Source organism: Hippoglossus stenolepis, chromosome 20 (assembly GCF_022539355.2).
Source record: "Hippoglossus stenolepis isolate QCI-W04-F060 chromosome 20, HSTE1.2, whole genome shotgun sequence".
Taxonomy (NCBI): domain Eukaryota; kingdom Metazoa; phylum Chordata; class Actinopteri; order Pleuronectiformes; family Pleuronectidae; genus Hippoglossus; species Hippoglossus stenolepis.
The window spans coordinates 60,679-71,023 of record NC_061502.1 but is presented as its reverse complement, the minus strand read 5'-3'; positions in this window follow the sequence as shown (position 1 = coordinate 71,023).

Sequence of the window (10,345 nt, the reverse complement as noted above, 5' to 3'; positions counted from 1 at the left end):
TTCAAATTAATATTTAAATTTCAAATAAAAAGTGACAGCTCTGGGCCTTGTTTGAGTTTGACCAATGAGACTCTTGGTTCATGGGTTTAAATATCAAAGGCCCACTTTAACATTGCATTGCTCAGTAGGTTTTGTGATTATTCCCACACTCAGAGATTAGTGTTTCTACTTGGTAGTACATCAGGTAGGGATGTCGCAATGAACCGATTTTATGATAAACGTGGTTTCGTAACGTCATGGTTTCATAACCGTAAAAATTGTAAAAACTACGATCTATCTATGGTGTCCAGCCTTGTGTTTACTTTTGGTTTCTGACCAGCTCTGAAGCACCCCCCCTGACCCCCCTTCAAAAGGCAACTAAATAAAATAGCTTACATAAATTACTTTGAAATAGCCGAACGTTAGACTATGTTAACTAACGGGATATAGTTGATGATAATAATACATATTTTAGTTCATTATCTTTATTATTGGCTGTATATTGCTTGATGTGTCTTTTTCCTTCTATTGTATCGATAATCGTGAAAAATCGTGATATTTCCTCTGACAACAATCGTAGCCCCAAAATAATTATCGTGACATCCCTAACATCAGGAAATGGAAAAATTGTATAGCACGTCCTGTATGACAAGTCTAATGGAGAAAATTAATTTGGGATTGTTTTTGGTCTGGGCATTTTCAGACGGTGGTTTCCAGAGGAATACAAGATGGCACCTCATAAGAAAGCCACCCACAGGTAAATGATTAGAACCCCCCCTTCAATAAAATGTAATGTTTGTTTAGACTATAATGATAGATCCATATTGTTGCACCATCTGCAAAAATAAGTTAAGAAGAGAAGTTTTTTCCTCCAGACACCCTTCTTTTTAATGCCATTATGACATTATGTATTTATTTCTTTTGTATTTAGTGTAGTGGCAATTTTCTGTGAATCAAGCACAAAGTCAAACAGCTGTCTTTCGGTAAGTTTAATTCTACATCTGCAGATGGACTCAAAATACACATCACCTGGTGTGACATATACAATGAGCGAAGAACAGACATGAGAGTTGTGTTCTTATATAGCCCCCCTCCCACAAGGGAAAAGAAGGTATTTATCACCTTCTTTGATGTTTTATCAGGGTGGGGACATCATGGCTTCGTTTACAAAACAAAGACCCCTGGAATGCACTATTTGCTCAGAGGCATCATTAAGTTTCAGGCTTCAAGAGGTCATAAATTTAAAGTCCCTGAGCAATAATTGTATATACGTGTATGTGCCACAAATCGTCCTGATTATGTGACAACCACCTCCTTGGCTGGCGAGCATCATGTCCAAAGCCATCCTATGTTACAGAGCCACATTCCTGAGGCCCTGAACACTGGGAGAAAGAGTTGAAAACCCAGCCCCCCTCTAAAAATGTTAATCTTCCAACTCCAGAGCAATCTCATCTATTTGTGTGTGTTCTTCACAGTACACCCCATGGGAAGAGCCCTCCAAATCCTTTCTTCTGGAGACACTCTCACTGTGGAACTCTCTCTTGATGCTCAGGTTAATTTTGGTGTTGTTCTTCCTGCCAAGGTTTCACATGCCATAGCATCAGTGGCAGGACGACCATGACGGAGGGAAGAACAGGGAACACATCTTTTCCCTCGAACTGCATCCCAGTCGTCCCATCAGGTGTCACTGTTTGTCCGTGGGCGCCATTGTATCAGCAGTGTCCCCCTAGCCAACCCCCTTATCAATGTGTCGCCTCTTCTTGAGATTAGAGACGTGTGGCCCTAAAAATGTCCACCCCCTCCTTGCTCGCGAACAAAAAGCAGTTGAAGGCTCACTCACTGACATCAACCCACGCTCTGTCCTAAAGAATCCACTCGTGGCTTAGGAAACCCTCCTGCAATGGCTTGCATGTATCCAAGTGGCCCTCTCTGCAACCTTCACTGCCGTCTGTGTGGTGAGGAGCACTTGGTAGAGCGTTCCACCGATGTGCTCTCCAGTTTTTCCTCCTCAGGTCCTTCACCACAATCCAGTCTCCTGGTTTCAGATCATGCAGTTTCCTGTCTATGGATTTCGGTAGGGCGTCCTTCACCTGTCTGTGGATATCAGAAAGCACAGAGGACAGGTTTACACAATATCGCAACATTTCATCCTCACATTGACTGGTCTGGGGAAGCTGCCTCTTAACAGGTCCAACTCTTGTCTCCATTGGTCATGCAAAGAGAATGTCATAAGGGCTCAAACCATTCTTACTTGTCACCCTAGCCCTCATGTACATTAAAACAATCGGCGAGGATTTGGTCCAGGTCAGCCTGTTTCCTCACAGCATTTCCCAGTTTGTTTTTCAATGTGCTGTTTTCTCTTTCCACTGCCCCTCCCCTGGCGGGATGATAGGCACAATGTTCGATGCCCAGATACTCACCAGCAATGTTTAAAGGATACTGGATATCTTTCTTGGAATTCTCCATCGCGGAATTAGTTCCCCGAGCAGTGCCTTTGCCACTGCTGACGAATCCTGTTTAGATGTGGGGAAGGCTTCTACTTGCATAGAAAACATGTCAACAACAACAAGACAGTATTTATTTTCCTCCCTTTCTCAATTCTAATAAGTCTATATCAAATCCCTCTATGAATGATTAAACTGTTTGTTTGGTGGTGGATGTTCACTTTGTGGAATCTGGATTCCTCTACCTATGTTATTTGTAACTCAAATTACACAACTCTGATAAAAAAATGTTATTGAGTAATCTGAGAATCCTTTTGTAAACCAATATATCTAATATCTTGCATATGGAATTCCTCCCTTTTGACACACTGACACTAGTCATGTGTCAATTCAACCTAATGAGGAAACATATATTGGTAGACAAAATCTCCCATTTTCTAGGACTGCCTTTTTTCACTTGCATAATATCTCCAAAATCAGACATGTCCTTTCTCAAAAGGATGCAGAAAAACTAATCCACGCCTTTGTTACATCCAGACTGGATTATTGTAATTCCTTATTATCAGGCTCCAGCAGTAAGTCATTAAAGACTCTGCAGCTTGTCCAAAATGCCGCAGCACATGTCCTGACAAGAACCAAGAAAAGAGAGCACATTTCTCCAGTATTAGCTTCGCTACACTGGCTTCCGGTTAAATCTAGAATAGAATTTAAAATTCTCCTCCTCACCTTCAAGGCCCTTAACAATATGGCACCATTATATCTTAAAGAGCTGTTAGTACCTTATCAACCCACTAGAGCACTGCGCTCCCAGAATTCAGGCTTACTTGTCGTCCCTAAAATCTCTAAAAGTAGAGTAGGAGCCAGAGCTTTCAGCTATCAAGCTCCTCTCCTGTGGAATCATCTCCCACTTTCAGTTCGGGAGGCAGACACCATCTGTACGTTTAAGAGTAGGCTTAAAACCTTCCTTTTTGATAAAGCTTATAGTTAGAGCTGGTCCAGGCTTGTCCTAGACCCGCTCTTAGTTAGGCTGCTATAGGTCTAGAAGGTCGGGGGACACATGACACACGGAGCTTCTCTTTCCAGCTTCTCCTTCCTCTTCTCAATCGTTATCACATCAAAGTAATTCATATCCCATCAATACATGTTACTGACTTGACTTCTTCCCCGGAGTCCCTTTGCCTTATCGTCCGCAGATCCAGGGCCGCGGCTGTGGCCACATCATGGATTAGGATCTGTGGATCACGTATCAGAGGTCGTAATGGCAGTGTGATTTGTGAATATGGGCTATACAAATAAAATTTGATTGATTGATTGATTGATTGATTGATTGATTGAAAAGGGCCACTGTCTGGGCCCCTTAGCAGCGAGAGGTCTGAAATTTTGGATGAGCTCTCCCCTGCGGCCCTTGGTGGCTCAGCCCGGTTTTCAAAGTTCTGCCAGTTACAGGTCCAAAGATGATGCCAGAGGCCAGTTGATCCTGAAATCCACACAGGTGCAGTTCGGTCCCCGAACCACCCAGGGACCCCATATTCGCAGCACAGCTTAAGCTTGGCACACAGGAGGTGCATGAAAAATCTGGGGGCTCTAGCTCAACCGGAAGTTTAAAAAAAATTCTAACTTTTGTCTCAGTTGCTGACTGCACAGACGGCCTGTACTGAATGGACACTGAAAAGGGCCACTGTCTGGGCCCCTTAGCAGCGAGAGGTCTGAAATTTTGGATGAGCTCTCCCCTGCGGCCCTTGGTGGCTCAGCCCGGTTTTCAAAGTTCTGCCAGTTACAGGTCCAAAGATGATGCCAGAGGCCAGTTGATCCTGAAATCCACACAGGTGCAGTTCGGTCCCCGAACCACCCAGGGATCCCATATTCGCAGCACAGCTTAAGCTTGGCACACAGGAGGTGCATGAAAAATCTGGGGGCTCTAGCTCAACCGGAAGTAAAAAAACCCTCTACCTTTCGTCTCAGCTGCTGACTGCACAGACAGCCTGTACTGAATGGACACTGAAAAGGGCCACTGTCTGGGCCCCTTAGCAGTGAGAGGTCTGAAATTTTGGATGAGCTCTCCCCTGCGGCCCTTGGTGGCTCAGCCCAGTTTTCAAAGTTCTGCCAGTTACAGGTCCAAAGATGATGCCAGAGGCCAGTTGATCCTGAAATCCACACAGGTGCAGTTCGGGCCCGGAGCCACTCAAGGGCCCCAGATTCACAGCAGAGCTTAAGCTCGGCACCCAGGAGGTGCATGAAAATCTGGTGGCTCTAGCTCAACCAGAAGTAAAAAAAACACCTCTAACCTTTGTCTCAGCTGCTGACTGCACAGACGGCCTGTACTGAATGGACACTGAAAAGGGCCACTGTCTGGGCCCCTTAGCAGCGAGAGGTCTGAAATTTTGGATGAGCTCTCCCCTGCGGCCCTTGGTGGCTCAGCCCGGTTTTCAAAGTTCTGCCAGTTACAGGTCCAAAGATGATGCCAGAGTCCAGTTGATCCTGAAATCCACACAGGTGCAGTTCGGGCCCCGAACCACCAGGGGCCCCAGATTCGCAGCAGAGCTTAAGCTCGGCACCCAGGAGGTGCATGAAAATCTGGTGGCTCTAGCTCAACCAGAAGTAAAAAAAACACCTCTAACTTTTGTCTCAGCTGCTGACTGCACAGACGGCCTGTACTGAATGGACACTGAAAAGGCCCACTGTCTGGGCCGCTTAGCAGCGAGAGGTCTGAAATGTTGGATGAGCTCTCCCCTGCGGCCCTTGGTGGCTCAGCCCGGTTTCCAAGTTCTGCCAGTTACTGTTCCAAAGATGATGCCAGAGGCCAGTTGATCCTGAAATCCACACAGGTGCAGTTCGGTCCCCGAACCACCCAGGGATCCCATATTCGCAGCACAGCTTAAGCTTTGCACACAGGAGGTGCATTACAAATCTGGGGCTCTAGCTCAACCAGAAGTAAAAAAACACCTCTAACTTTTGTCTCAGCTGCTGACTGCACAGACGGCCTGTACTGAATGGACACTGAAAAGGGCCACTGTCTGGGCCCCTTAGCAGCGAGAGGTCTGAAATTTTGGATGAGCTCTCCCCTGCGGCCCTTGGTGGCTCAGCCCGGTTTTCAAAGTTCTGCCAGTTACAGGTCCAAAGATGATGCCAGAGGCCAGTTGATCCTGAAATCCACACAGGTGCAGTTCGGCCCCGAACCACCCAGGGACCCCATATTCGCAGCAGAGCTTAAGCTTGGCACAGGAGGTGCATGAAAATCTGGTGGCTCTACCTCAACCAGAAGTAAAAAAACCTCTAACCTTTGTCTCAGCTGCTGAATGCACAGAGGCCTGTACTGAATGGACACTGAAAAGGGCCACTGTCTGGGCCCCTTAGCAGCGTGAGGTCTGAAATTTTGGATGAGCTCTCCCCTGCGGCCCTTGGTGGCTCAGCCCGGTTTTCAAAGTTCTGCCAGTTACAGGTCCAAAGATGATGCCAGAGGCCAGTTGATCCTGAAATCCACACAGGTGCAGTTCGGGCCCGAGCCACCAAGGGCCCCAGATTAACAGCAGAGCTTAAGCCTGGCACCCAGGAGGTGCATGAAAATCTGGTGGCTCTAGCTCAACCAGAAGTAAAAAAAACACCTCTAACTTTTGTCTCAGCTGCTGACTGCACAGACGGCCTGTACTGAATGGACACTGAAAAGGGCCACTGTCTGGGCCCCTTAGCAGCGAGAGGTCTGAAATTTTGGATGAGCTCTCCCCTGCGGCCCTTGGTGGCTCAGCCCGGTTTTCAAAGTTCTGCCAGTTACAGGTCCAAAGATGATGCCAGAGTCCAGTTGATCCTGAAATCCACACAGGTGCAGTTCGGGCCCCGAGCCACTCAAGGGCCCCAGATTCGCAGAAGAGCTTAAGCTCGGCACCCAGGAGGTGCATGAAAAATCTGGTGGCTCTAGCTCAACCGGAAGTAAAAAAAACACCTCTAACTTTTGTCTCAGCTGCTGACTGCACAGACGGCCTGTACTGAATGGACACTGAAAAGGCCACTGTCTGGGCCCCTTAGCAGCGAGAGGTCTGAAATTTTGGATGAGCTCTCCCCTGCGGCCCTTGGTGGCTCAGCCCGGTTTTCAAAGTTCTGCCAGTTACAGGTCCAAAGATGATGCCAGAGGCCAGTTGATCCTGAAATCCACACAGGTGCAGTTCGGTCCCCGAACCACCCAGGGACCCCATATTCGCAGCACAGCTTAAGCTTGGCACACAGGAGGTGCATGAAAAATCTGGTGGCTCTACCTCAACCAGAAGTAAAAAAACACCTCTAACCTTTGTCTCAGCTGCTGAATGCACAGAGGGCCTGTACTGAATGGACACTGAAAAGGGCCACTGTCTGGGCCCCTTAGCACCGAGAGGTCTGAAATTTTGGATGAGCTTTCACCTGCGGCCCTTGGTGGCTCAGCCCGGTTTTCAAAGTTCTGCCAGTTACAGGTCCAAAGATGATGCCAGAGGCCAGTTGATCCTGAAATCCACACAGGTGCAGTTCGGGCCCCGAGCCACGCAGGGGCCCCAGATTCGCAGCAGAGCTTAAGCTCGGCACCCAGGAGGTGCATGAAAAATCTGGTGGCTCTAGCTCAACCAGAAGTAAAAAAACCTCTAACTTTTGTCTCAGCTGCTGACTGCACAGACGGCCTGTACTGAATGGACACTGAAAAGGGCCACTGTCTGGGCCCCTTAGCAGCGAGAGGTCTGAAATTTTGGATGAGCTCTCCCCTGCCCTTGGTGGCTCAGCCCGGTTTTCAAAGTTCTGCCAGTTACAGGTCCAAAGATGATGCCAGAGGCCAGTTGATCCTGAAATCCACACAGGTGCAGTTCGGTCCCCAAACCACCCAGGGACCCCATATTCGCAGCAGAGCTTAAGCACGGCACCCAGGAGGTGCATGAAAAATCTGGTGGCTCTAGCTCAACCAGAAGTAAAAACACCTCTAACCTTTGTCTCAGCTGCTGAATGCACAGACGGCCTGTACTGAATGGACACTGAAAAGGGCCACTGTCTGGGCCCCTTAGCAGCGAGAGGTCTGAAATTTTGGATGAGCTCTCCCCTGCGGCCCTTGGTGGCTCAGCCCGGTTTTCAAAGTTCTGCCAGTTACAGGTCCAAAGATGATGCCAGAGGCCAGTTGATCCTGAAATCCACACAGGTGCAGTTCGGTCCCCGAACCACCCAGGGATCCCATATTCGCAGCACAGCTTAAGCTTGGCACACAGGAGGTGCATGAAAAATCTGGGGGCTCTAGCTCAACCGGAAGTAAAAAAAAAAATTCTAACTTTTGTCTCAGTTGCTGACTGCACAGACGGCCTGTACTGAATGGACACTGAAAAGGGCCACTGTCTGGGCCCCTTAGCAGCGAGAGGTCTGAAATTTTGGATGAGCTCTCCCCTGCGGCCCTTGGTGGCTCAGCCCGGTTTTCAAAGTTCTGCCAGTTACAGGTCCAAAGATGATGCCAGAGGCCAGTTGATCCTGAAATCCACACAGGTGCAGTTCGGTCCCCGAGCCACGCAGGGGCCCCAGATTCGCAGCAGAGCTTAAGCTCGGCACCCAGGAGGTGCATGAAAAATCTGGTGGCTCTAGCTCAACCAGAAGTAAAAAAAACACCTCTAACTTTTGTCTCAGCTGCTGACTGCACAGACGGCCTGTACTGAATGGACACTGAAAAGGGCCACTGTCTGGGCCCCTTAGCAGCGAGAGGTCTGAAATTTTGGATGAGCTCTCCCCTGCGGCCCTTGGTGGCTCAGCCCGGTTTTCAAAGTTCTGCCAGTTACAGGTCCAAAGATGATGCCAGAGGCCAGTTGATCCTGAAATCCACACAGGTGCAGTTCGGTCCCCGAACCACCCAGGGACCCCATATTCGCAGCAGAGCTTAAGCTTGGCACCCAGGAGGTGCATGAAAAATCTGGTGGCTCTAGCTCAACCGGAAGTAAAAAAAACACCTCTAACTTTTGTCTCAGCTGCTGACTGCACAGACGGCCTGTACTGAATGGACACTGAAAAGGGCCACTGTCTGGGCCCCTTAGCAGCGAGAGGTCTGCAATTTTGGATGAGCTCTCCCCTGCGGCCCTTGGTGGCTCAGCCCGGTTTTCAAAGTTCTGCCAGTTACAGGTCCAAAGATGATGCCAGAGGCCAGTTGATCCTGAAATCCACACAGGTGCAGTTCGGTCCCCGAACCACCCAGGGATCCCATATTCGCAGCACAGCTTAAGCTTGGCACACAGGAGGTGCATGGAAAATCTGGTGGCTCTACCTCAACCAGAAGAAAAAAACTCTAACTTTTGTCTCAGCTGCTGACTGCACAGACGGCCTGTACTGAATGGACACTGAAAAGGGCCACTGTCTGGGCCCCTTAGCAGCGAGAGGTCTGAAATTTGGATGAGCTCTCCCCTGCGGCCCTTGGTGGCTCAGCCCGGTTTTCAAAGTTCTGCCAGTTACAGGTCCAAAGATGATGCCAGAGGCCAGTTGATCCTGAAATCCACACAGGTGCAGTTCGGTCCCTGGCCACCCAGGGACCCCATATTCGCAGCACAGCTTAAGCTTGGCACACAGAAGTGCATGAAAAATCTGGTGGCTCTAGCTCAACCAGAAGTAAAAACCTCTAACTTTTGTCTCAGCTGCTGACTGCACAGACGGCCTGTACTGAATGGACACTGAAAAGGGCCACTGTCTGGGCCCCTTAGCAGCGAGAGGTCTGAAATTTTGGATGAGCTCTCCCCTGCGGCCCTTGGTGGCTCAGCCCGGTTTTCAAAGTTCTGCCAGTTACAGGTCCAAAGATGATGCCAGAGGCCAGTTGATCCTGAAATCCACACAGGTGCAGTTCGGTCCCCGAACCACCCAGGGACCCCATATTCGCAGCAGAGCTTAAGCCTGGCACCCAGGAGGTGCATGAAAAATCTGGTGGCTCTAGCTCAACCAGAAGTAAAAAAACTCTAACTGTTGTCTCAGCTGCTGACTGCACAGACGGCCTGTACTGAATGGACACTGAAAAGGGCCACTGTCTGGGCCCCTTAGCAGCGAGAGGTCTGAAATTTTGGATGAGCTTTCCCCTGCGGCCCTTGGTGGCTCAGCCCGGTTTTCAAAGTTCTGCCAGTTACAGGTCCAAAGATGATGCCAGAGGCCAGTTGATCCTGAAATCCACACAGGTGCAGTTCGGGCCCCGAGCCACCCAGGGACCCCATATTCGCAGCACAGCTTAAGCTCGGCACCCAGGAGGTGCATGAAAAATCTGGTGGCTCTAGCTCAACCGGAAGTAAAAAAAAATCTAACTTTTGTCTCAGTTGCTGACTGCACAGACGGCCTGTACTGAATGGACACTGAAAAGGGCCTCTGTCTGGGCCCCTTAGCAGCGAGAGGTCTGAAATTTTGGATGAGCTCTCCCCTGCGGCCCTTGGTGGCTCAGCCCGGTTTTCAAAGTTCTGCCAGTTACAGGTCCAAAGATGATGCCAGAGGCCAGTTGATCCTGAAATCCACACAGGTGCAGTTCGGGCCCCGAGCCACGCAGGGGCCCCAGATTCGCAGCAGAGCTTAAGCTCGGCACCCAGGAGGTGCATGAAAAATCTGGTGGCTCTAGCTCAACCAGAAGTAAAAAAACTCTAACTTTTGTCTCAGCTGCTGACTGCACAGACGGCCTGTACTGAATGGACACTGAAAAGGGCCACTGTCTGGGCCCCTTAGCAGCGAGAGGTCTGAAATTTTGGATGAGCTCTCCCCTGCGGCCCTTGGTGGCTCAGCCCGGTTTTCAAAGTTCTGCCAGTTACAGGTCCAAAGATGATGCCAGAGGCCAGTTGATCCTGAAATCCACACAGGTGCAGTTCGGTCCCCGAACCACCCAGGGATCCCATATTCGCAGCACAGCTTAAGCTTGGCACACAGGAGGTGCATGAAAATCTGGTGGCTCTAGCTCAACCGGAAGTAAAAAAAACACA